This window comes from Callorhinus ursinus, unplaced genomic scaffold (assembly GCF_003265705.2).
Source record: "Callorhinus ursinus isolate GAN/ISIS: 27379988/994484 unplaced genomic scaffold, GSC_fseal_2.0 scaffold10, whole genome shotgun sequence".
Taxonomy (NCBI): domain Eukaryota; kingdom Metazoa; phylum Chordata; class Mammalia; order Carnivora; family Otariidae; genus Callorhinus; species Callorhinus ursinus.
The window spans coordinates 88205299-88232932 of NW_027397072.1; the positions used below are offsets into that span (position 1 = coordinate 88205299).

At 47.6% G+C, this 27634-nt stretch overlaps 1 protein-coding gene across 1 annotated transcript in view; it reads right to left on the reverse strand.

The window, feature by feature from the left end:
* The window catches only part of EDAR (ectodysplasin A receptor), a 93758-nt gene extending 81530 nt beyond the window's left edge, over nucleotides 1-12228 (reverse strand). The window contains exon 1 of the mRNA XM_025869125.2: nucleotides 11971-12228. The gene's annotated coding sequence lies outside the window, so the exon portion shown is untranslated. The remainder of the gene's footprint in view (nucleotides 1-11970) is intronic.
* Between the last annotated feature and the right edge of the window lie 15406 nt (nucleotides 12229-27634).

Below are 27634 nucleotides of genomic sequence, written 5' to 3' on the forward strand. Positions count from 1 at the left end.
ACCAAGGGCCGGCCCCTGCATGTTTCCAGAAAGGATAACTGAAATGTCCTGGACTCCTTGCCAAGAGCTCTGCCTTCGAGGCTCATTAGTGCTGCCCTCAGAGGTTGATGGCCTCTTGCCGTTGGCTCTTTGAGGATCTTGGCCTCTCTGAATAGTCTTTAAGTAAAAAATGATTCCAGGTATTATGAAGGACCTGGCACATCTGAAAGTCCCCTATCCTAATACCTGCTTCCTTGACTTCAAGACACCATCTCACTGAAAGAGTCTTTGTTGGTTCCATTGCTGAAAAAGTCTGCAAGACTTTAATTAACACAAGACTACAGAGTGGACCGTGGCAATGGACTTCAGGGTCTGTGAAAGGCCAGTAGGATTTTCTGGGCCCTAGCACAACTCCTGCTGAGAGGGAAAAACCATAATTTGTGTTTTCTTTTCTTGCTCAATCTGTCATTAATACAAACTAATCACTTCCTAAGCCCTCACTAAATGCAAGACATGATACTGTAGGACGGATTAGAGTCCTATAGCACATGCGTATTCTTATTTATAGACAGGACTCGTGGCATCTATGGATATAGATGAGATCCCTCAAGGAACCTATTTCTAATAAAAGACCTCCAACCAACCTCCTCCAACAGAACTGGGCTGCAGGCATTTTTCCTGCTGAGAAAGGGTGTCCGCACAGGGAAGTGCCAGGGCTCTAAGACATCCAGCACTGGGCCTGCATGGGGCGGGCCTGCGGGGGTGCTGCCTTCACTGAGAATCTCTTTTAGAGACCCATCTTTGGTCTAATTAAATACAAGAAGCTCATTAAAAAAATTTCACCAAAACTATTGAAATTTGCAGGTTCTGGGTATCTTTACCAATTTGCATGTTTAAAATATTTTTTAAAGACTCAGACTTTCACAATGTATTTCTAAAAAGTAGGCCCCCAGGGGATCTTCATGTTTATGGAACACACAGATTCTCCTAAGAGTTGCTGAGGCTGATGGCACTAAGAGAAACATTTTTTGGTGTTGTTTCCTTGTGTTTAGCAGTGATTTTTATAAATCATAAATTTTAACCATTAAAATATTAAAACTAACTTGTTAGCCTCTGAGATGCAGTGAAGTATGGTGAGAGGAAATGGGTTTTGAAGCAATACGAACACCAAACAGTGCCCGACACCGCGTATTGCAGTATGGACACAGTCTATCAGTAAAGCCAGAGAAAAGACTTAGAAAAATCCATTCTGAAAGCAGAAGGACATCAGGGAATTTGTTAGCACAGCTGCAAATCTGGTAAAATTAAACCCAACAGGAGAATAATCCACACACGGAACAGAAGGAAGCAGCTAATGTAAACTCAAATGAATACAATTTGAAAGTTTTCCAAAAGGAAACCATTAACCCTCCAGAGTTTTCAGCGGCGGGGTGGGGGCAGTGCATAAGGAGCAGATGGTGCATTTTCCCGTGAGGGCTCAGGTGTCTACTTAGTAAGCAGAGAAGCGCCAGCTTGAAAGATGTTCAGTGTTGTAGAAAAGGAGATTCACCTAAAACTCATAGATGCCAAACCACCCGATAAAGCCAAGGCCCTCCCTCCCGCCCACCCTCTGCCTTTCTTCATCATGCCTCCCAAGTATTTAACTCCTACTTAAGGAACAGAGCTTTCTTGCTGTTAGTTAAGGGAGAATCTGTAGCTTAGACCCCAGATGTGCAGGAAGTAAAGGTATCATCATCCAGTTGGAGAAACTGAGAGCCAGGTTTCCTGCCTCCATCTGGTGAACCTCGGCTCCTCCAACAAGCTCCTTTGCCGGTGCCCACACCAGGCTGCTTCTGCCCTTCATTCTTCCACACCTCCTGCCCAGTCCAGGCCTCATCCTGAGCTCTTCTGTTGTTGCATTACACACACACACACACACACACACACCCCACAGGGTGCTCCAGAGCAGCTGAGGACAGTGCCAGGCGCCGGGGAGCAGTGATTGTAAAGCCTTGTCCACCAGGTAATTCTGATGCAGGCACTGTGAGAAAGGGTGTGCGCACAGGGAAGTGCCAGGGCCCGAAGACAACCAGCACTGGGCCTGCATGGGGCGGGCCTGCTGGGGTGCTGCTGGAGAAGCTCCACACTTCAGTGGAGCTGTTTATCCAAAACGGGATGATTGAGGAACAACAGAAGGAAAGGATGGGAAGGAAGCCCCGGGAAATGGGGAGATTTCAGATGGCAAAGCTGCTGAGCCACGGACGTTGCTGCCCCACCCAGGGTTAGATGCATTATGGCCGGAACTGAAGACCCAGTGGAGGACTCGGGCAGATTTCAGACACCAGCAGCCAACAGGTGAAAGAACAGTTCAGAGTGTCTGAGGAGGCAAAGCTGTGGTCCCCTCTGTGCGGCTCTCAGAGGATGACTGGCCCCTTGAACCAAGTGTTTTCATCTTGACCCTCTGTGTTTCCTGATGGGCCCCTGACTGGGCTCTGATGGTGGCACTTGGGGAGGCGGGTGGGGGTGGGTGGGGAGTATTGCAGCCCCCCCACCTGTGACAGAGTGTGGTGACTCGCCCCCCATGCCTGCTGTGTGCATGCGTGACAGTGCGCACCCCTGTGCAGAGTGGCGCTGGCCGCTGTGGGTTGCACAGGGGGCGTGGGTGGGGCAGGGGGCACTTGAAGCTTTCGGAATTCCTCACCAGAAGGAAACTCATCTTTGGTCTCCTAGTTGATCTTTAACCTCCGCTTAGTCCGTCCTCTCCTCTACTTGCTTCACTGATTCCATACAGAGCTGCAATGAGAGACTCCCAAGAAGTCTCCTTAGAGTCACATCCTGACACTGCAGCAGGGAAGGGCAGAGTGAAACCTGCCTTGTGAGGCTGTCAAGAGCAGGGGAGGAAATTCCCATCCCCAGGTTGGCAGGCACGACTGCCTCTGGTCTCAGCAGTGACCCATGTTTCTAAATGAGATTCTAAACTTGATCGCCCACCAAGTTCTAGGCTCACACAGATATGATAATCCCTAGGTTACATTGTATGTATAATGAGTCATCTAGTGATCAATGCTAAAAAACAGGAGTTTGGAGGTGGGAGCCACTCTTTTATTCCGAGCGGGGCCAGGGAGGGTTTCTGTGATCAGGTGACTTGTTAGCAGAAACCTGAAGGGGATGAATAAGACACAGAGATCCTGGGTAAGAACATTCTGGGCGGAAGCGATAGCAGATGCAGCACCTTGTGGCTTGTGTGAGGGGCAGCAGGGAGGCTGGCGTGGCCCATGTGCAGCCAAAGGGTCACTGGTAGGTGCGGCCAACCAGACACCATGCTCCACAGGGTTCATTGACCCTGGCCTGTCCTCCACTGTGTAGCTGCACCTTAACTTCAGGGTCCCAGGGGGATTCTGGATCCTGGCCAGATTGATAGGTTGTTCCAGGGAAAGATGGATACCTCAGATGGCCTTGACCTTCACGAAACCACTGTGAATGACTGATAAGCCGAGGTCTAGCTGACGTCTTAAATTCAGCCCATGAGCGCATGCAGAACATTGACAGGGCTTACAGGTGCCCTGTCCTGTTCTCAGAGCTTTGCCTGCCTCACCTCACCTAAATCTGCACAATGATCCCATGAGCTGAGTATTGTTATCCTTTTCAGGGTAACCGATAGACATTCCCCAATGACCACAGTCCCATCACTAGCCCATGGAGGAGCCAGGACTTGGGCCTATGTCTCTCTCTCACTCCGACCCACACTTGCACACAGCCCCTGGCCTCAGCATCCTTTCTCAAGTCATGCTACCTCTTGTGGTTGTGCCCACCTCCCATGGTGTGCCCACTTTAGTCCTACCCCAATAGGACACATCCAGCCCAACATCAGGGAAGAAAGGTCTCTGACGTTGAAGTGGATCTGGCTTGTCTTGGGTCTCATGCAGTTCTGATGTTGCCGTTGTGAGGACAGCGGCTGCTGGGTTTGCTCTTGGCCTTGGGGGATGGAAAGAGAAGTTCTGTTTTCTGTCTGGCTCCCAGCATCCTGCTGCCCCAAATAACATATCCACAGGCTCTGGGCCCAGCCGACAGGGCTACTGCAAAGGGATTTGGGGAGGGGCGCCTGGGTAGCTCAGTCTGTTGAGCGACTGACTCTTGATTTCGGCTCAGGTCATGATCTCAGGTCATGAGATCGAGCCCCATGTCAGGCTCCGTGCTGGGCGTGGAGCCTGCTTGGGATTCTCTCTCTCCCTCTTTCTCTGTCCCTCCTCGCCCCACCCCCCCCAAAAAAAGAAAAAAAAGGGATCTGGGGAACTCAGAGATGCCTAGGGTTCTAGACATCTCTCTAGGCAGAAATCATTCTCCACCCCTAAAATGGGTTACAATATAAAGTTAAATTTCAATCTAATATACAACAGCCTGCCCCAGATCTGATCTCTGAAGGACTCCATGGAAAGACACCAAATTGAGGTCTGTGAACCTCAGCTGAAAGGCTGCCACTTACCAGTTGCCTCACCTCTCCAAGCCTTAACTGCACATTTGTGACACCCTGATGTGACACTCTTTCAACTTGACAGGATTATTACACAGATTAAATAAAATGCAAATGTGAAGGTAGTAAATGTTCCATCAAGGTTGGTTTATATAAACATTTACTGAGTACTATGTATGAGGCACGTACATCCCAGGTGCTAGAGGCTGAAGGGGTGCTCCCCATGGAGATGTGCTCCCGGCCTCAGACAGCACCATGCAGCACAACACCAGAGACTCACACTGAACAGTGCAATGCAACGTGGTAAGTGCTGTTTATTTCCATTTCTTACATGAATCTGTCTTTCTGTTTGTGTGTGACTATGTGGCTATTTGTCCTACTTCTTCCTTTCGATACTATGCGCCCTAAGAACAGGGGCCAGGCCTTCCATTTCTTTTAGCTCTTCTTACAAAACCTCGAGCAAAATTTGTAGCCCAGTATTCTATGGCAAATATAGTGGCCTCTCTAATTTAAAAAGAAAAATCTGCAGGGAGGCCCTGGAGAAGTGTCGTTCAGGCCACTGGGGTAAACAGGACAGATGCCCCCCAGACCCGCCAGCCAGTGCCCACGCAGGGAGCCCACATCCTCCTGACTAGAACCCAGCAGGGTGGGCAGAAGGATGCTCAGCTGGATGGAGACCTGCACCTCCAGAGGCCCCTGCTTTTATTTAATTGATGTAGGAGGCAAACAGTTGGCTCCTCCGAGAACAAGGGACCTTGGATTTGTCAGTGTCTCAATTCTGTTTATTCTGTAAACATAACGAGGAGCTCCACATTCTACTATTCTTAGTTTTGCAATCCTCACAAAATAAATATTTGCCTTCAAAAGCAACAACTGCGATAATCATCAGGGTAATATTCTCAAGCGCCGCTTCCCTCACACACACCAATTGCAGAAGTCAAGTTAGAGAGCTGTGTGTGGTCTGTTTGGATAATGAAGTTCATGTGCAGACCTCACGGTGGAAACCGATGGGCAGCAATGGTGGCGCAAGTTTGGTCTCTTGGTTTTCAGACTTGACTCAAAACCAAGTGTCCCAAGTCACTGGAATGTCCCTGCCTTGGTTTCTTCTGTTCATAAAATGAGGAGCAAAATTGCTTAAATGAGTGCTGGAGGGGGCCAAGACACGTGCTCACATCCCAGGGGTCGTAGGAACAGAGCTGGTTCCTGCCAGAGGCCACCGGGATAGATCAGTCGTCTGCTGCATGTTCACATATCTTCAGGATGGGTCTCGCTCCCCCAATCTCTGCAAGAATGAGCTAAACCCTGAAAGGGGTTCTGCCGAAGTTGTTTTAAACTCTTCTAACTTAAATGATACTTACTGAAGATTGTATCACCCAGGAAGGAATCCATCAAGCAGAAAACCACTCTGCAAATCTACTGATGCACAGTCGCCTTGTGCCATTTACCAACGCCACCCAGCCCAGCTGCCCGGCCCCTCCTCTGCTGAGAGTGGAGTGTTGAACAGCCACATCCCCAAAGTGTCCATTCTGATGGATTTTCTTCATTACGGACAGGAAGGTTTAGGAACAGCCATTTCTAGTCATTATTAAGGACTAAATCTTAAAGAAAATGAACCTTGAAAGTCCTCTGAGGTGCTTTTAAGCAAGTGCAGTGCATTCTAGTATTTTTAAGGATTACGGTTTTTCTGGGCCAGAGGTAATATTTGTTATGCAAGAACAAAAAGCCTCAATCAAAATATTAAGCCATAAACCCATATTTGCCAGGTAAACAAAATCAGCCAAAGCAACAGACGTGTGCATCCCATCTGACCATCCTCTGTGGTCTAGGGCCTCCCTGTATAGTATCAGGAGCTCGGCCAGATGCCAAGCCCCTGAGTCCACCCCCACCTCCTCCCTCATTACCCATCCATGTGCTTTCAATGCTGTGGGTTTCACTGCAATGGGGTCTCTTCCTCTAGGCTGACCTCTCCACAGTCCTATTACTTGGAAGGAAGGAAATCCAGTTTGCCAGGTGCTGGCGAGCCACCTGCTGCATGGGGCTGAGCAGCCAGGGTTCTCCCTAGCTCCTAGGGTTGTGCGCAATGGACAAGAATAGCTCTGGCATGCAAAACTGGGTGTGAAATTGATCTCTCAATTAGTTCCCCAACTAATCCTGGAAGAGGAGGCTTGCTAACTGAATGTCAGGGCTCTGGGCTGCGCTATCAGAGCCTCTCTGCCCGCCCAATTCCCAATGCTGGGAAGTGCCTCTCCATCTCTCCAAGTGAGAAGTGGGATGAGTGGGGGCTGGCTCATCCCCCACTCATCCTCCAATGGCTTGGGGCTGACTGCAGGAGGATCAGGTAGGGTGCAAAAGGGTAGGAGGTCTGTGGGACTCTGTAGGAATGTTCAGTGTTTTCTTTCGAGTTTGAGACTTTACAAAATGTAAGCATGTGTTTCAAGTTGGAATCTTTAAAATTTTTCTCAGGAAGGGCCCCTCTGTCCTTTGTTAATTGCAGAGGGAACAGCTGTTGGGTTGAAAGGGATCATCCCACCGTCCTGCCATCTTCTCCTGCTGCCTGCCCCTGCTGCCCACACATGAGCCAGACCAGCTCTCTCAGGAAGAGCACAGCTGGAGACCTGACTCACGGCAGGTGGGGGTGCGTTTCACAATATACCAACTAGGGTGCTGTGGGCACTGATGGTCCCCGAATGGCACAGGGGGTGAATACTTCAGCCCGAGTTAATACATGGTTTTCTTCGCCTTCCCACCTCCTGCAGTGAAAGCCCAGACTTCTTAACATGGCCTCTAGTCTGGCATGCTCTGGCTTTTCGCTCTCTTCTCTCCTCTCCTGCTCCTTCCCACCTTTCCCTCTGCTGTTGCCACAGCAGGAAGGCATTCCTGCTGGTGTTGGCATGTCTTGAGTTCATCCCCAGCCTGGGGCTTCCCCTTGGTTCTCTCCCTCACTTCACTTAGGGTTTCACTCAGATAACTTCTCAAGGGGCCCGCTCCCCCAGGGCCTTCTCTCTGCTGCTCCTGCTTACTTGTTTCTTCACGGCATTGGATTTACCTGAAACTACATCCATATCAATGTATTATGGCTTCTTTTTCCACACTAGAATGGAAGCTCCACGAGACAGGGACATCGTTTGTCCTCACCCATGCATGGTACCATTGTATCGCTATGTCCCTTTAAAGTGCCTGCCATGAAGCAGGTGCTCAGAAAAGGTTCGCTGAATGAATGTACATTAAAACCAACATGAAATCCTACCTTCATCTCTCTTCTGTGCCTGACGTTTAAGAAATATGGAACTGGAAATATGGCAGGATGGAGACTTCAAGAGAAAATATTTGGTAATGGACTGACAGTTGTCAAAACTATGACCTCCCCCCAACCGCCGCCATTTTTCATCTGTAGTCTAGATCTACGTGTCTTTCTTCATCTCCAAAGTAAGCACCTTTTGTCAGGATTAGAGTGTTGTTGGCAGAATTATCTCCCTATTATTTTCAAGAGACTAATATCTTATTTCAGTATTTGGGCTCACCTCTTAGTTGCTTGTATACAGCCACTGGATGGTATCGTTTAACAGCATCAGTCTTACGGGATCTAGAAATACCACAGCTAAGCTTGGCTTCCATGCACCCTTGGGCCCCACCACTACTAGTAATGGCAACACCACTGGGGCTGTTACTGCTCGGTCTGCTGATTCCGTCGGGCCTCACAAGCCAAGGCACCTTCCGGCCACGTGCAGAGCATAGTCTGATTTACTGTCTTGGGAAGTGACTGGGGATGATAGAAGCTTGGTGGGTGGCACAGCTGTGGCTATTAACACGAGTGCCTTTCCCTGTGCAAGGCTCATTACCAACCATCTGCTTTGCACAGTGATCTGATTTGTCAGAAGTGGAACACAAAGGCCTCCTGGCTAGTTACGTGGGAAACTGTGCATACAGACCTCTGGGTGTTTCTGGGGGAGGCCTGGGCAGAGGAGGAAGGGTCTCCAGCTTCGCCAGCTCCTGTCTGTTCCACCTTGTAGACAAACAGTGTGTTTGACACCCGTGGGCACCCACCCTTTGAGAAATAACATGTATCTCTGCACGCAGAGAGGGTAGCTTTCCTAACTGGAATTTGTTTGCTTGTTGACTTAGGGTACACTTTGATGTTAGACAGCCCCTTGCTCCCCACTGTGTGATTAAAACAACTGGTGGCCTTTCTTAGAAGGATCTCATTCATTCATTCATTTACTGGACATACAGCTGATCCTTGAACAATGTGGGGGTTAGGATGGCCAACCCCTGAGCAGTCAAAAATCCACGGAAAACTTTCAACTCACCAAAAACTTAACTACTAGTTGACTGGAAGATTTACCAATAACATAAACAGTTGATTAACACATATTTTGTATGCTATATGCATTATATACTGTGTTCTTATAATAAAGTAAGCTAGAGAAAAGAAAACATTATTAAGAAAATCCTAAGGAAGAAAAAACACATTTAGAGTACTGTACTATATTTATTTTAAAAAATCTGCATATAAGTGGACCCACACAGTTCAAACCTGCATTGTTCAAGGGTCAACTGCACTTTCGCTGAGTGCCCACTATGTCCTATGGGAGAACTGAAGACACCTTGGATTGTAGGATCTCTTTTTTACCAGCAAATGAATGGCCTACCTTGATGCTAAGACCCAAGGCAAAGTTTTGTCCTTGGCTTTGATTGTAGAGGTTACCCACTTTGGGCACTGCTCTGTGACAATCTCAGGATAGACAATGGTGAAAAACTAGAGTCCAGTCTCATTTGTACTAACAGAGGCCAAGAAATCATTGGGGTGCCTGAACCCCAAAAGTCATTTGCAAATTTCTCTTAGTTCCTGGATTGAATCACCTATATTCGACTCTGTTTGCACTATATACAAACAGCAACTTGGTATTTCCCACACCAATATCTCCTCTACTACCAAGCCTTCATAGGGACAGCTCACAAGAACGGAGACTAGATGGCTTCCTCTTTAGCCCTGATGAAGATGGGTGGCCAGCAAACAGTGTGGTGTGAGGGTTGAGCTCTATGAAGGTAGAAGTTTGCTCCCCACTACCCTCAGTTTTACCAGGTGGTTGTCTCAGAACCTTCACCACATGTCCTTACAGAGGCAAGCGTGTCCACCACAGATGCAGGGCACAGAGGTTCTAGTCCAACCCCTCCAAATTACAAGTTACAAAGCATGATGCCTTAGGCTACTGTTGGCATCACGGTCATTATTGGCCATATGGGGTTGGGCAGGCCACTTAACTTTTCTAAGGCTCCATTTCCTTGTTCAGAAAATAAGGAAGAATTTGCAAAGTGGTCTAGAAATGTAGGGCAGAAGTTAAGCAATGGGACATCAGTTTATCTACCCTTCTTCACTCTTTAGGCAAATAATAATTGGAGATTGAATCAAAGTCCTGCCCCAATACGTGAATTCAGGGTGGACTGCATGACCTGCTGTGATGGGCGGCACTCTCTGAGGCAGGGCTGGGGCCTCAGTTTCCTAATTTGACATAATGTGCTAAGTGAGCCTAATGTAAGTTAATTAATGATGCTATTGGAGGGTGGAATCACCTAGGCAGAGCTTCAAACAGCATCAAAGAGGTGGGCAGGCAGGTGTCCTCTGGGATAATTGAGCAAACCGGGGCCTGAAGGAAAGCTGCAGGCAGGCGTGCAGGCAGGACACTGAGCCGGCCCGGGGAGGGAAGGTTACGGGACAGGTTGAGCCACCGAAGCACCAGGCTGGCTTCCCACATGCATCCTGTTTATAGCTCCTGTGTTTGAATTTCAGATCTGCTTGAGTCTTTGCAGCTGAGTTCCTGGGCATTTCCTTGAGAATGAATTTCATTTTTTAGAGAACACAAAACTCACTCTCCCAGAAATGGAAAGGAGACTCGGGTGACCTGGCTTCTATCTGTGGTCTTCTGGGACCTAAGGAACTTTGATGAGAAGATGCTCCCCAGTGAAAAGAGTCAATCCGGTTTGTACTGTGTGAAATAGGGGGTAAGACCAGGTCTGTCCTCACTTCCCCAAGCAAACACGGGGCTGCCTGTGGCAGGTGCTATGCTGGTACGGGGACACGCTGATGCTTAAGGAAGAAGGGTGAGCCCCTGACACTTCTGAGCTTTGCAAATATGTGTCTTCAACAAAATGAAAATCCTGTTTACTGTTAGAAATCAGATAGTGGCCAGAGAGTGAAAAGCAAACATTTCAGGGAAATTTTATTTACTTTTTCCTCCCAAAGCCATGTGCTTCCAGGATTACTCTTTTGCTGTGCCGTCACAAATTAATATTCCCATGTACAGCCTGGCTCACTGAAGGATGGGAAGAAATCACAGCAGAGGCCTGGCTGACCCAGCCCAGAGCAGGGCCCCCAGGCTTCTCTGCTGGGGAAAGGGACATGTGGGCAATTGCCAGGACAAATGAGAACGTCCCAACTTGGATGAGTAACTCTCTTTTTGGTGGACTTTGTCAAAAAGTAACTTTAAATGGCTATACCTTCGAAGTCTCAGAACATCGAGTCAGGCAAGAAATACTCTCTATATTAGCTATTTAAATTGATCCCTTTCTCCTTAGTCCATTATGGCTTTTTACCTTGTTAATATTTTGAATTAGCTGCCATTTCATTCCTAGAGAGGGTCTCAGACATGCAACCTCAGAGCTATAGAGCAGTGGCTAGCTGGACAGCAGAGAAGGCGGGCTCGGCCTCTGCCTTCTGTGCTCTCCAGCCTTCTGGTACCCTGCGTCCCACCAACTCTTGAATGTCCCTACTGACGGGCTTCTGCTCTGCTACCCTGTCACTTATTGTTTTAACTGTTCCTCTTGGACCCCCATCGGCCGCCCTCCCGCTCAGCCGTCTCCCTTTGCTCTGCCCCAAGCCCTCACGCCCCCGAAGCGCAGGAGCAGTTACTAGAGGATGCCGGGGAATCAGAGCTGGCTCTTGCGCGGGAACCCAAACTACCTCGCTATGTGTCAGAGCACTGAGAAGAGCCTCTTGGCTGGAAGTAAATGCCTCAATCATCAGAAATACATACTCCCCGCCCCGTGCACCCCAAAACAGAGACATCTGAGGCATCGGGTCTCAGACGTGATTCAAAATTGCACTGGGAAGGTCTCTTAGAGCACCGCAGGTAACTCAGGGGAGACGCAGATACACAGCTAAATCCCAGCTGCTGCCTGTGTTCCCCGTGAGCCAGGCTCAGGGGCAAACCTCAGAAACATACTTTTCATGCTCTCGGGAGACACCCGTGGTCTTGGTAGCCAAAATCTTAAAGTCAGCCAAACACACACAGAATTTGGCTCACTGACCAAATGTGCAACCAGGAGCAAAGCGGGGTTTCTAATGTTTTCCTGAAAACAAAGGAACAATCTCAGGTCTTAGAACTGGTAGTGCAGACACACGGTAATTGGTAAAGCTTGTTCAAACGCAACCCAAAAATGACACGCATTTCAAAAATGCACTCAGGCCGTTTCTCAGCCCATGACACCTCAGTCTCAAACAGCCAAAGAGTTTAGAAAACCCAAAGAGAAGGACCAAGGCTTACCTGGACCTGCTGGCAGGTCAGTTTCTAGTCCCAGCAGAAGTCGGTCTGTGGAGAAAGGCAGGCACGGTCCCGTGTGGGGCCACCAGGTTTCACAGGTGGCCGTCTAGCAGTGCTCTGAGAAGCAGGTGGCCAGCGTCGCTGGAGGCCCGCAGAGCTGCCTGGGGCGAGGCACCTCTCTGCGGCCAGCCCCACTTTCCTTCTATTCCAAAGGGCTGTCTGGGAACTCTTCCTTGACTGCTCTGTCCTGTCTGCGAGTGTGTGAACTCAGTCCTTGCAGAGGGGCTTTCCCTCACTGCAGACTCACCTGCACCATCTAGAGGCCTCTCCCTGCACTGAGATGCTGGCGCCTCGCTCTGCAGGTTAGCCCCCTCTGCAGCCAGCCCGACACACACACCTGGCTCTTCACTTCCTGCCCTGAAAAACACACCAGTTGGAATTTGTAAAATCATCAATTTCTTTTTTTTAGAAAGGGAGCTTTGCTTCCATCAGAACAACCAAAGCCTTTGGGGACTGGAGTACCAAAAAAACTAAATTAGCATTAAAATTCCATTAATCAAGACTTGTTCACCCAAGGACCCCCTACTGAGATGGCCACAGGCATGGGTGCTACTGCATCATTCTGAGACATGTTCATATGTCTGTGCACATTCCTGTCCTCCTCCCCCTCTCCCCCCACACCTATAGTAGGCTTTGAGTCCCCAGATCTGTTTCCTCTACTCTCCCAACACCCCACCACCATATATCCCACAAAACTCCAGGCAGCCACATATACCCCACAAAGCCCTAGTCACATATACCCCATTAAACTCCAGACAGCCATATATAAGCCATTAAACTCCAGATAGCCATGTATACCCCATTAAACTCCAGATAGCTACATATACCTCATTAAACTCCAAACAGCCATAAATACCCCATTAAATGCCAGAGAGCCATATATACCCCATGTAACTCCATATATCTCTCCTAGATATAAGTATAAAAGAGGACTTCAACCACCTCCATTTTGGCCTTAGTCTGTATTTTCTAATTGATTAGTTCTTTCTTTTTTTTTTAAAGATTTTATTTATTTATTTGAGAGAGAGAGAATGAGAGATAGAGAGCACGAGAGGGAAGAGGGTCAGAGGGAGAAGCAGACTCCCCGCTGAGCAGGGAGCCCGATGTGGGACTGGATCCCGGGACTCCAGGATCATGACCTGAGCCGAAGGCAGTCACCCAACCAACTGAGCCACCCAGGTGCCCTTAAGTTCTTCTTTCCAGCTTATCTCTTAACTCAGGCAAAAGATCCTGTGAGCAAAGCCCCCCCGGCCAAGCCCCTGGCCGACGGGAACTGAAACTCCCCCCTCAAGCAATAAGGACTGCCCTGAGCCAGCAAGATCCTCATGACTGACCCCACGACAGTGATCGAACTGGCCTTTACTTCCCACCTGCATGTACCCACCAACTTTGTCCCACATTTTCCTTATATACACCTGGACGTATTTTTAGCACTTTGGAGACAGTCTTTAAGACATTAGTCAGCTGTCTTCCTGGTGTTGGCCTCACTGAAATAAATTCCTTTCTTGTTTCACCACCATTCCTCTCTCTGCCTTTGGATTTTGTCAGCAGTGAGTGGCCGAGCCTGGTCTGTTTGGGACCCCCCCCCCCCCACTAGGTGCTCTTCCATCCCTCTGTCCTGGTTATAGTAGATAATCAGGAAGACACCTGAAACACAAACATTTTGAAAGGACATCGCTTTCAGTGTTTGTCCATTATTTCTCACAAGTTAAATGATTAGGAACCCCGCCCTTCCCCCAAGCCCACCAACATGCAGGAGAACAGAGCAGCAACTTGGGGCTGGATTTCTATGTTCTCCCTTTCCATCTTGTCTTCTCTGTCCTGGATACATGCAAATTAATTCGCAAATGACAAAGTAAAAAGCTTAAGAGGGACACAGAGACTGAAACGATTGGAACTGGGGCAGGGAGGTTGAGCGGAACCATATTTACTCGATTTACTTAACTAATGTCAATGGTTAATCCAGATAATGTAGGTTCCCAAGTAAGAATTTTAACCTCAACGTTCAGGTTCAGTCGTTTATATGCCCACACGGAGCTCAAGCTGAGAGTTTGTGATAAATTGAAATCACTAAAAATTATTAAGTTAGGAACCTACAAAATGAAAAGGAAGTAAGTATTCTGGGCTAATCTTTTCTATTGTGTATAATTTTTACTTTTTAGCATGTTCATTTTGATAAGTGTGTTTGAGGATAGAGATTATCTTAGGTGCAAATTTTTTTCTAATGGAAATTAAATGGTGACTTTAAATTTACTAAAGAGAGAGGACACTGATATTGTCAAAAGATAGGAAGAAAGGAGGAAAAATCAGAACAGGGGCCTAATATGAATGATGTAGCAAAAGCCCAGAAAAGTTCTTTTTTCCTCTTTTGAAAAATCCAAAACATTATGCTATTAAGAAAGGTAGTTGATGGTTACACTTGAAATGCTCACAGTCATCATACCCAAATGAAAAGGAGTATACAAATTAATTCAGCTGATTAAGAATGAAACAAGAGGGATTATTGCTTAGCCCCAGAGCTTTGAAGATACGTGATTTTCTGTCTTGCACATTTTCTAAAAGACTGAGGCAGAAATAGCAAAAGCTTATCAATAGCATTTCTTTAAATAAGAACAGGAATCAAGAGTGCAGACCACAGTTGGGTGACTGGGGTCTCTTGGGGCTGTGGAGAATGGAGTGTAATTTAGAACACGTGCTTGATATACACAGTGGAACCCTGCCCGGCCTGCTGTGCCCTTTCCCCCAGCGAGCACAGATGCAGCCGGGAGCCCAGTGCACCGCCAAGGCTCGTTGGTGGGGGCAGGTACCCGCTCTCAGCATGGCGGAACCTCTGCTCTGCAAAGGCTCGCAGAGATTCAGTAGGACTTCCCTGCCTGTAGAAAACATTCATGCATTGGTGGGAATGACCTAGTAGATCAGATAATTAACCAGTGAGCGACACTGAGCCATATTCTGGTCATCACTGGGTCATGATCGTTGGGTGAGCTGGAAAGAAGACTCCTGATACCCACTCCTTCTGTCAGAACAGCATTCTTCCGTGTCAGGCATCATTCAGCAAGTGCATGGTGCTCCTCTAGGAGCCAGGCCCTATTCGAGGTGCTCCTCTAGGAGCCAGGCCCTATTCGAGGTGCCGGGATACCACAATGAGAGAGACAGTCAAAATCAAACTCTGGCCTCAAGAAAGTGCCACAGAGGCGGAGAATAACCATAAAATATCATTTCTGGAGGTGATAAGTGGCAAGGGGGTGCAGGATGCTTGGGCTGTGTGGGTGGTGGTATTACTGTTGGCTAGTGACAGTTTCCTGCCTTGTGACTACTGTCTGGGAAAGCAATCCACCAGACGGGGGTGCTGTTTTCCGGCAGCCCACCCCTAACCCTGAACTGCCTTTACTTATAACAAGTGGCCCCAGCAAGTAAACTTCTGGTTACCTACAAAGTTTATCTCGGAGTTCCTTCCAGAAAATTATTTTTCTCAAATCACAGGAAGTGTACGAGTGTTTCAAGAAATTTTGTATGCCCATGGTGGGTGCTCAGTAACGCTCACGAAGCTTTTCAGAGTAAGATGACCACAGCTCTGTCTATGGCATGGAATTTGCAGCTTCAAATCTGTCTTAGAACTAGAGCAGAACTGGAATCCTTTTCCTGGAGAACCCTGCCCCTGCCCTTGTGATGATGAGGATGGCAGAGTCCTCAGGCACGTCCTGGCCTCTCCTTTTTCTAGAGAAGGCAAGATCCCAGCTCTGCTAGGAGTCAACGCATCTGTTCTGCCCTCCAGAGAGCATGGGCTAGCTAGTTTTTAAAGCTCCTTGCTGCCTGTGCTTATTATAGCTCTATAAGCAGAAGAAACAGGAATATAAATACTTGTGACTTAAACTGTTCCAATGTCTTCCCCAAAGTGTAAACCCTGTGGAGGACCTTGGTTCGCAAACAGATGTTCAAAATATCAGAATGGAGTTCAGTGGTACAAAGGAGGCAAGCCAGCAGGAGAGTGAGCACGTGTGAGGGTGCTGCTTTGGCTGTAAAGGGGTCAGGACTGGTTGTTCTGAGAGGAGGGAGTCTTGCTGAATAAGGGAGGAAAGGTCTTTTGGGTAGAAAGAAGAGCTTGTGCAAAGACTCTGGAAAAGAGCCAAGCACACCGAGGAACCCAAGAGAGGAGCCATGTGGCCAAAAGCAGGGAGCTGGTCTGAGTAGGCTGAGCTGGACTCGGGAAGGGCAGTAGAGACCATAGCCCAGTAAAGGGGTTTGGATTTTATTCCAAGTATATCATGATTTGAATATAATGCAATCTTATTTCAGAGCAGGCTTCTATCCCTAGTGTCAAAAAGAAATTCACAGTCCCAAATGGAGTCACTTATGCTAGGCCTTGTTACCCAACTGAGGCTCAATACCTAACCTAATTGCAATTTCAGCCTCCCCCAGAGAAACAGTCTTATCTGATTAGTCAGGAATTTTCTGGTAAGGACCAATGAGATAATCTGTCACATGGGCTTTATCCATCCCCCCAAAGGAAGATGAAGTCATCTGTATGATAAGACCCCCTGCTCTTCCCCGTCAGGGAAAGTGACCTTGCCTGGAACAGTCCTTTCTTTCCTTTTGTTGATATCATCTTGCCCCACCCTCCTTCCTATAAAAACCTGCTATTTTGTACAACTCCTAGGGTTATCTCTCTACTGCTGGACGGGATGCTGCCCTTCATGAATCGCTTAATAAAGCCAATTAGATCTTCAAATTTACTCCACTGAATTTTTGTCATTGTTGTTTTAACCCCAGCAAAGTGAGGAAGGAGACAGACAGAGTCTGGGGGTGCAGGGGGTGGGCATGTGCACATGCTGGGCCCTGGGTCTTCTATAAACCAGTCCTGGGGGATGAAGGGCCGAGTGAGTGGTTAGCGAAAGCACGGGTGCTCTGTCTTCCCCCAGCACAAAATAAGAGGGGACAACTCCAGGTCAGAGGCAGAATAAACAAGCCGGACTTCCACTGATTTTATCTCTTCAGAGAATGATATTCTGCATTCAGTTCCTTAACTAACTTTGCTGTACTCAACATCCTGCTGCTAATTAAAGAAATAAAAGTCTGGCTTTCCTTTACTATGTGTTTGCTCAAGATTCCTACCCTGGACACTGTTTAAGATAAAAGTCACCTAGGTTTGGAACACTCAGCTGTCAGTAATGAGTCTGGTCACACAGAGAGAGTACCATCATGAACCCTCTGCTGAACCCTCAACACTCCCTGTTTCTGCTCCTGGTGGCCCCTCCCTGCCTCGGTTACATAAGCAGTAAAAGTATAATTGAAATTGATCCTCATCAAGAATGACTTTGGGAGCTTGAACAGTGCAAAGGTTCAAAATACTAAATCTTTTTTATGACCCGTAATATTGTCATTTAGCTCAACAGTACAGATCAGTACATTTTTCTAATAAAAGAAAACCACAAGAGTATTATAAAACCTATTTGCACCATACCAGAAAAATTAAAGGGGGGTGGAACTGAGTTTGGGAATATGGAATATTGATGTCTTCACTTAAAAAATCAACATGTTCATTCTTCCAATAGACAAGTTCATATTTCTACCGTAATTCATGGCTTTGGGGTTAGTGAGTGGTTCATGAGATTATCAATTTATTATCAGTGGATGCTCACAGCAGGGGAATAGGAGTCCATAATATAAACATGTAAAATTATCTGTTCATTGGGTTATATTTAATAAAATTTATTAATGGAACTTTATTACATTTATGGGAATGTTTTGCAGGTGATCTGTGAGGCAGATTAGTTTATGAGGGCTAATGTGTTCCTGGGCGACATGTGATTCTAGGGAGTATTTAGTATGTCTGTATTTGTCACCTACCACTGATAGGAGCTCACTGTCCTCAAAAGCTGTGGTTGGTGAAAGAAAACCAGAATGGGGACAAAAAAGTTTTTTAATCGGAATTCAGCCTGGCTGGCAAATCTGCTCCCTGCCACCCTGTTTCCCATCTCACTAGTTCCTTCCTAGACTGCTCAGGGCTACATGTCTGGCTCAGCGGCTGCAGTCCCCAGCTTCCCTGGCAGCTAAGTGTAGCCCCAAGCTTCAAGACTGCCCACGGGGCCATCGCTGAGGTGCGTGACTGCCAAAAAGGCTGCGTAAGGGGTTTTATCCTCTGGGAGGAGAGCTGTTGTGCCCTCTTCCGCTTAACTCCTGGCTGCCACTCAGTGAATGTGACAACTGGTATAACAGGGCAGAGCAAGAGCACAGGAGGAGCTCTGGGCCCTTGGCAAAGTGGTCATGTCAGCCTTGAATTACCGATCTCACTGATGGGAAGGAGTAGCCCTTGAGTCTTTTAGCCACCGTGCTCAGGCCTCTGTCAATAGAAGCCTAAATAATGTGCATGGTGTCTCTCTCTCTCATTATGACAGGATACTAAGTCATTTTTTTCTAGATAACCAAGGTCTAAGAAAGTCTGTTCTTTGACAATCTTAGATTTCCTATGGTTTGTACTAGGGTATCACGCAGAGTACAAAATGACTCTCCAAGGAACCGAATGCTGGTTAACTGATCTAAAGAGCAAGAGCCCCCCTCCCCCGCCTGAATGTGGTCCTCAATGGGGACAGAGACTCGTGCCCAGCTGCAGCTTCTGACCCAGTCTGAACCCAGCAGACTGTGGGCCAGGTCTGGTCCCACTCTAAGCCACACACACTGGGGATCTTTATACCCCAGATGCAGGGATATGGGTGTAAGTTCAACATGGTTTCTTACCATCCCAAATGGGACTAGACAACAAGCTTCTCCACTTCTTCAAGGGGCCCAACAATTTCCAACCATGCTTATTGGAGCCGCTTGAAGTATAAGAAAGATTCCAGATGGGTGAGCAGCTTTTAGGACACTGGCCTCATTAACTTTATGCGCAGGTTCTCGGAAGTGGGCATAGACACCCCGGAGGTGATCAAGGCAATTCACTGGGTGGGGCCAGAACATTAAAACTTCCACTTACATTGATATTCAGTGTCTAAAATACAAGAAACAGTATGTTATTCATATCAAATCTAGGGATGTGCTTCTCCTGCTAGGAATTCTTTTACATGGTAAAAACAGGGTTAATCAAACCACACCAGAAGGCTGCCAAAATATTTTTAGATTTTCAAGAAGAGTTTCTGAAGCATAAGTTAACTTTCAGTATTGTTAACCATCTTCATTTGCTCTCTTCCTTTTCTGCCCACAAGCATGGTCTGATCTTAGTCATCTTCCCTGCCGGGAACAGTCTGTGGAGGCCAAGCGATGCTGACCAGAAATCTTGGTGGTATAATGCAATGATAGCTAATTTCTTGCTCACGTCCCATTCTGATGTGGGTCCGGTGGCTCTTCTAGCTGGTTCTCCTATAAGAAGTGACTCAGAAATCCAAGCTCCTTCCAACCTGTGGCCCCACCATCCTGGAGTCCTTCACCCCAGGACAGACAGGGGAAGGAAAGCATGGATGAGCATGCTAGAATGTTTCGGGAGCGAGGCCTGGCAGTGGAGCATGTCACTTCGACAGGCTAAAACCCCACCACACGTGCCCAGGCTGACGGTAACTGAGGCTGGGAAATGTAGTGTCCTTGCGAGTCCAGGGAGAAAAAATGGGGTCTGGGCATGTACAACCAGTCTCCGTTGCAAGACAGCTTCTCACACTGTTTCACCAAAATGTATCCAACTTCTGTCGGTTCCTCCAGATCTGCTTCTAATCAGCTGGTCTGAAAAAAGGTGGCTTAATATGAATATAAAGGATTATGGTTGCTAATGGTTTAGAAACAACCAGAGAACAGATTGCACGTTCAACAAGGCTGTCTAACACTGATGTAAAGAGGCAAAGCGGCTGGCTGGAGGCTCTGGCCCAGAGTCTGAAGATCTTGTTTTGAGAGCCTGCTCTCCCTCACTGGCCACTCACCCTCAGCAGGTCTCAGTGTGCACACCTGAGAACGACTGTTGCCTCTTGCAAGGTTGTACTGAATTTCACAACGAAGGGGTTGTGTATGTTTTTTTGCCAGAACTTGGTGCTCTCCTTACATTCTGAAATTATTCTTGCCTAGGTCACCAGGGACCTCCTAATTGCCAAAGCCAACAGATGCCTTTTAGTCTTTATTCTCCTGGAGCTTCTTATCACGTTGCAACTGAGACCATCAATCACTTCTTTCTGATGAAACCCAACTCTTTTGCATTCTGTGACCCCTTGGGGTCTCTCTGTCTGTCTCTGATGGGTGATTCTTGGTCTTCTGCAGACAATTCATCCTCCCCTGCCCCTCAGATGGCGGTGTTTCAGGGCCCCAGTCCCAGCCTGGGTCTCTCCCATAGTCACTGTGTCGGCATCTACATGCAGGCTAATGACTCTGCCATCTGTGTTTCTAGTCCAGACCTCATCCCTTCAGCTTCAATTCTTGTAGCCAACTGAGTGTAAAATATCATGCTGTGAAGTCTTGCTGATGCTGGAACTTCACAGAGCCAACACAAACCCCTCATCCTTCCCCAAACCTGCTCCTCTGCCTTATTCCCTAGCTCAGCTGGGACCAACACTAAGCCTTCTAAGGGGAGCCTGTGGGATCATTCTTAGCATCTTCTTTCTTAGTCCCCAAATCTTGCCAGTTTCACCTCCTAGATATTTTTCAAATCTACTCCCTCTATTCCATTCCAACTGTTCTTGCCCTAGTTCAGGTTCTCATGATGTCCTATCAGGATTATAACATCCTTCTGTTTTTCCTGCCTCTGACTTTTTCTTCTCAATCTGGCCTCCGTAGGAGTCTAAAACTCAAATCCTGAGCCCCAGGCTACTGTCCTTAGTAAACGAGTGGGGAGGGTACCTGCTCATCAACCTCTGCCAACTGTTGCTGAAATGCAGGCCCCCAGAGTTCCACCAGAAGCTCGAAAAACAAAACACAAACAGAAACAGACTCATAACTGTTGGCTACCAGAGCCGGGGGGTTGGGGGAGGGTTGGGGGGGAGGTGAAATTGGTGAATGGAATTAAGAGGTACAAACTTCCAGTTATAAAATAAATAAGTCATAGGGATGAAATGTGCAACACTGTCAATAATATTGTAATAACTTTGTATGGTGACATATGATAACTAGACTTATGGGGATAATTTCATAATGCATAAAAATATCAAATCACTACAATATACACCTGAAAAAATAAGATATTGAATATTTCAATTAAAAAAAGATACTAAAAATCTGAACTTTAAAAAACATGAAATCTTCTCATTTTTAAATATTGGCTATTAATATGGGTTGCCCAAATAAACATACACAAAAATCCCTGGCCTGGATTAGGCCCCCAGGCAGCCAGGTGGTACCCTCTGTACTGAAGGCTGAGGGCCGAGTCTGTGCGCTCTGCAACCAGACCCTGGTTCCGCATTAGTCTCATCGTTCCCCAGGACTGCTTTGAACTTCAGACTCTCCTAGCAACCAAAGGTTTACTGTTTCAAGCCATTCTGTTTTTCTGAAATGATTTTTGCAAATAAGTTCACCCATTTCATATTCTTGTTGTCCAAATGACCAAAGAATTTAAAATTTTTACTGGAATAAAAATGTAATTGTCTGGAGAGGGCTTGGTGCTAGACAGAGCTGTCCTTTTCCCAGCACAGATTCTAAGTTGCTTAACCTCTGTAAACCTTGGTTTCCTCATCTGTAATTAGTGATAATAATAGCGTCTACTCCATAGGGTTTTTGTGAGTGTTCTGATATATGCACAGGCTGAGCTTGGAACTTGATATAACTGTCATGTGACGTTACCTACTATTCCCATTAACTAGAAATTAACCATCTCTTTCAAACTACCCAATTCATTCTATAAAATTACCTTTGGCTATAACTAAGGTGACTTATGGATTCAGCAGCCACCTGCAGCTCAGGACTAAAGGAACCACTCTATTTTAGGTGGATTACCAAGACAACTTTCCACATTGTTAACTGAGCAGGGAAACCTTATTCTTGATCAAATATTAAGTACTTGCTTTATTTTGAGATGAAGGCCACTAACTGTGACTTTTAATCTTTTAGTACAAAGCTTACCAGTCTTTTTTTTTTTTAAGATTTTATTTATTTATTTGAGACAGAATGAGAGAGAGAGAGAGCACATGAGAGGCGGGAGGGTCAGAGGGAGAAGCCGACTCCCCACCGAGCAGGGAGCCTGATGCGGGACTCGATCCCAGGACTCCAGGATCATGACCTGAGCCGAAGGCAGTCACTTAACCAACTGAGCCACCCAGGCGCCCCAAAGCTTACTAGTCTTTGATATGGTGGTGACACATGGAGATTCTTGGTCAGGCTAGTGGCAAAAAGCATCACCTGTGTAATGTGCACTTTTCAGTTCTTATGTTTTGTAAAAGTTTGTGAAATCTCCTTCCAGAAGGTAAAGATTGAGTAATTAAAAAAAAAATTCCCATTTTACTTTTACAAAAATGTGGTAGGGGTCCCAGAGATAAGTGAAGACACTCTGGATGTGTGACCTTCCATCAGCGGCAGAGGTCAAGGGCTTGCTTGAGTTTGGGATTGTAAGAGGTGCAGGTTTCATCAGAGCAATGTTTCTAACTTGCCCACATGGATTTCAGTCCCATCCTATGCTCATTTGTCTGGGCCGCTGCCTTACACTTGTCCTGGTTAAGTAACTGCCTGCACCCAAAGGCAACCTATAGGTTTTAGACAAACCTATGTGCGTCCTATACCAAAACCTGCAACAGGAACAACTTCCAGGAGCATGAAGCTATCATGCACAAGTTTAGCAAAGTATTGGCAAGGCCAGAATGCCTGTCCTGCAAAAAATTCTGGTCTATCAGGAATTGTCAGGGTCAGGGCAGAAAATGGTGTGTGAGATGAGGAGGCGAGCAAGCAAACCACACATTTGTTGTAGAAAGCTCACGAGCCAAAGGAGAGATGCAAATCAAGTCCTATGAAAGCACTAGCAGAACACATTTCTCCCACTTGGAAACTGGGTATGGTTTCACGGAGAAGGGGCACAGGAGTCAGCTTTCAAGGAGACGGTACCATGATGATGATGGTGGTGGTGCTAACAATGTGTCCAGCATTACTGAGTGCTTCCCACATCCAGGCACTAAATGCTTTGCATGGCTAAGTAATCCTCATAACAACGCCGGTCACCCCATTTCACAGGTGAGAAAACTGAGGCCCAGAGACAGGGCATAACCCACCCCCGGCAACCAGAACTGTGGGTTGGAGCTCCGAACACCTTCAGTGTGCTGCCACAAGGCCCAGCAGAAGGGGCTGTGCTCTACTCGCTGTGGGTCTCTGAGGACAGGGACCTTTTGCCAACAGAGGAGGAATGTGTAGTCAGGAGAACACTCAGCGTTGTTGGTTTTCTGTCTGATTCTGATGAATTTCTCATTACCAGCAAACATGCTCAGCAGTCCCACTGCTTCGTGAGCTGTCTGTGTGAGAACGCACAGAGGAGCTGGTCGTGCCCTGAGCATGCAAGTGCAAGCGCTCACAGCCAGCCCAGGAACCAGTCTCAGCAACGCTGAGCCCCCATGGCACAGTCTCTGGCACCAGGGGACAATCGCAGAAAGAACCAGTCCTTGGGCTCCAGCCCCCCGAGTGCTCAGTGCTGGGGAGACGGCTTGTTTGAGACGGAGCTGGGGTCAGAGGAGGGGCAGGGAAGCTCGACACAAGAGGAAGCAAGCCCAGGCCTGCCTCTCAGGAGGCTGGAAGCAGCCTGCCATGGGGGCCAGTCCAGCCTCCTGCCTGCCCTGGACAGGCCTCTCTTCCACCAGGCTGCTGGTGAAGGGATGCACAGGACGGATGGGCTGGAAAGGCAGGGACAGGGGACCCTCCCACAGAACCTGTGAAGGCGGATGTGCCAGGCCCTGCAGCAGCTATACTGACATGCTGCTTGTGGCCCCCGTCTCAAGGAGCCTGCATGTCCCCTGGGCTCCCTTTCAGAAAGGAGAAACACTGAATCAGCCCTAAATTCTTTACCCTATCACTTCCACGAGAGCCTCTTTTTATGATTTTCTGATGAAGCTTTTAACACAGCCAGGAAAGTAGCTCTCTCCATCTAGAGCACGTCGGTGGCTGTTGCCGTCATACAGCCCCCTGGCCCCACCTTCTTCTGTTCCTGTCCCCAGGGGATGCTCCCAAGAGGCCAACTCCCCTAGGAGGCTGCCAGATGAGAACCTGGCCTCCTAGCCCATGACTGCTTTCTTCTGGAATGGTGCCTTCAGCCAGCTGCCCATCACTGGGCACCTCACGCCTCAAGAGCTGGGATTCCAGTTCCCAGATTTCGGACTCTTAAGGGTTAAACTGAAGGGCCCCACGATGCTTCTCTCTGTCTGACTCACGTCCCCTGTCCCTTGGACCTCCACATTTAAGAACTTCAGTGGCTCCTGACTGCCCATGGGATCATATCCCAAGCCACTGCTTTAGTTATGAAGCCTTAGTACATGAAGCCCTCCACAGCCTGACCCAGCTGTTCTCTCTAACCTCATTCAGAGCCACGCTGCTCCTTGTCACCCTTCACTGGGCAGAGACCCCCAAGGCTCAAGAACAGGCACTGGTCATGTTCTAAATACAAGGCCCGACACAGGCTTTTTGGCGGAATAAATAAAAATCCTTCATCCCAGTCATACTAATATACTCACAGTTTGCAGAAATCTGTATCATGCTGTGTCCCAACACTGCCACCTCTGCTCTGAATGCCCTCACTCATTTTCACCCATGAAGCCCATATTCCACGATGCCCCCCTTTTTTTTAATTCTTTTTTTAAAGATTTTATTTATTTATCTGACAGAGAGATAGTGAGAGAAGGAACACAGCAGGGGGAGTGGGAGAGGGAGAAGCAGGCTTCCCACTGAGTAGGGAGCCCGATGTGGGGCTTGATCCCAGGACCCTGGGATCATGAACTGAGCCCGAGGCCAGACACTTAACGACTGAGCCACCAAGGTGCCCCTCCATGGTGCCCCTTTACCAGAGGCTTTCCAGATGCCGGGAAATGTATTCACTTGCCTGTCTTCCTCACCAGCTGTTGGCTCCTTAAGGACAAAGAACAAGTCTTTTTGAGCTTAGCATAGCACCTGGTACATGGTAGCAATTTTTCAATAAATTGCCAAAAGTATGAATGAGTAACTGACAGGTGCTGTGGTCATCTCCTTTAAAGCTCTCATTTTGAGCAAGAGTAAACTCAACTAGCTCTACTCTGCATGTGGGAATAAAACTGCGCTTGCAAGGGATATTGGAAGATAGCTCTCTGGGCATTGTCACAGTGGTGCAAAAAAAAAAAAAACAAAAAAACCCAAAAACAAAACAGCAGAGCTGTTTGGTTGGCTCTTGGTCTGCCTGAACTGGAATGGTTGGTCATTCCTTACTGCCTCACAGAGCTGCGAGGTCTCCTGGGTTCTTTGAGCGGCATACATTCTAGTTTCGGTTAGTTGACATCAAAGATGGCTGGCAGTCATGAAGGAAGTGAGACGGCTGATGAAAAAACCAACAGGAGATAAGTTTTCCCTATCTTGTTTGTTCTGAAAAGAATGTGGATGTCTGCCCATTTTTGTAAAGGAATATCAAATCATTTTGGTAAAAAGGCTGCAAGCCCAGGGGACTTGGTCTTTTATGGGAACAGCCTGCGGGAATCTCTTTGTAAACCAAGTTCCCCAAGGGGTGGGAATGACATTGGGACCCCCATAGCCCACGATCATCTGCCCTGAGGGTAACGGTGAGGGTGGGATCTGGGCTCAAGGAGGCTGTTGCTTCTTTCCCATAGTTCAGAGGTTCTCAAAAGAATGGTCCTGGATGAACAGCATGAGCATCATCAAGAGTTAGAAATGCACATTGTCAAGCTCTCCTCTACGTCCAGAAGCAGAGACTCTGAGGTGGGCCCAGTAAGTTGAGTGTTAATGAGTGTTCCAGATGATTTCCATGCTTGCTCAGGCTTGGGAAGAACTGTCATAGTCCAATCCTCTCTGGGAATGGCTCTGGGGGCTAGGAGTGGCTTCCACTCCTGAGGAACGCACAGTGGGGAGTGAGGAGACAGTGGAATGAAGGGTCCTTCCTGGGCCTCTTCTCTCTCTCGTCTCTCCTTTGGGTTAATCCACAACCTGGTTCCAGCTCTCACCTCCTTAGAGAAAACCTCTCGTCTCCAATTTCTTTCCTTACTTCTTCCTTGAGTTTTTTTTCTCCCTACTAGTCATTTCAGTCTGCAGAGTCTACTATAGCTTCAAATCTGGAATATCTAAAACAAAACTCACCATTTTCTCCCACTTTAAGTAATCTCATTTCCTTTGGTCATTATTCCCTCCCTCCCTCTCACAATTATTTACCAAGGGCCTCCTGTGGCCAAGCCTTGTGTTGGGAGAGCCTCTAGTTTACAAGCAATCATGGATTCTCACCTTCTTCCACAGACCCCCATGTGACAGGTTTAATATAATTTCTTGCCCCTTGTTTTCCTGGCTTCAACTACACTCAAGACCCTCTTATTCCCAACCCAATTCGGGAAATATTTATTAGATACCTAGAACCTGAAATGCACTGTGCCAGCCCCCACCGGGACAAAGAACAGAATTAATAAAGGCCTTGCCCTTGAATAATTGGTCTCCTGAATCATTAGAGGATTAATAGTCAATTCTTTCTCCTCCTGGTCTTCTCCTCAGTAATCCAGTTTGTATACTATTATTGGGCTAATTGCCCTAAACTGATAATTTCAACCCCCTCCTCATAAGTTTTCCCTGATGTGCTTCCTGTGTTGCACAGAAGATCAAGTCCAAATTACTTAGCTTCAGTGCAGACCTTCTACAGCTTGGACTGCTATAAGTCAGTTTTCCAGTACTCCCCAAACTCTCCCTCCAAACTCTCAGGGGCATTGCCATAGACTGTCCTTTGATTGCCCCATCCTTCTGCCTGGTATGCCATCTTTCCCCACCCAGCCTGCAGAAGCACTTTCTTTTTCGTCACCTCTCTGAAACTGCTTGGACAGTCACAGCCTGAAATGCTTTCTTCCCCTTTTTTTGGCCCTGAACACATACTGACCTTTGGCATAAATTACCTTTTTATATGTACTCATATCCCTGAAATTAAACCACAGGGCTCACAAGCACTTCTTATACCAGCGTTCGTTGTACCTCCCAGAACCCAGGTTCCATACGGCAATGGTCAGCCTGAGCACCGGGTCAACCGCTTCATGCCTCTGCTTACTCCGTGCTCTCTCGCAGCCATTATCCCCGTGTTTTCCACCCAAGACAGCTGTACTGACCCCAAGCGTCAGCAGCTGACTCCTTCTCGTCACTATCCAACAAATCGGCTCCCGGTTGCTCCTGGTCATCCTGGGCGCAGGCTCATTCCCACGTGTCCCACTTCAAGGGCTTTAGAGCAGTGGGATGCCCACGCACCTAGCTCAGCACAGAAGAGAGCATGCAGAGGTCACGTGAGCAGGTCCCGGGCGGGGGCGGGGGCGGGGGCGGGTCCCACACCACCCGCAGGCCAGAAGTGTCGGGTTGCTTCCACTGATGCCATTGGCCAGCCGTCAGTCACGTGGTCCCACTGAAGACTCACGTGCAGAAGGTGCACCTAGGCAGAGGGGCGTGTGCTGGGAGTATGGTAGGCCATGGAGCGCTGGGAAGTGTTTTCTTTTTTTCTTTTTTTATATTAAAA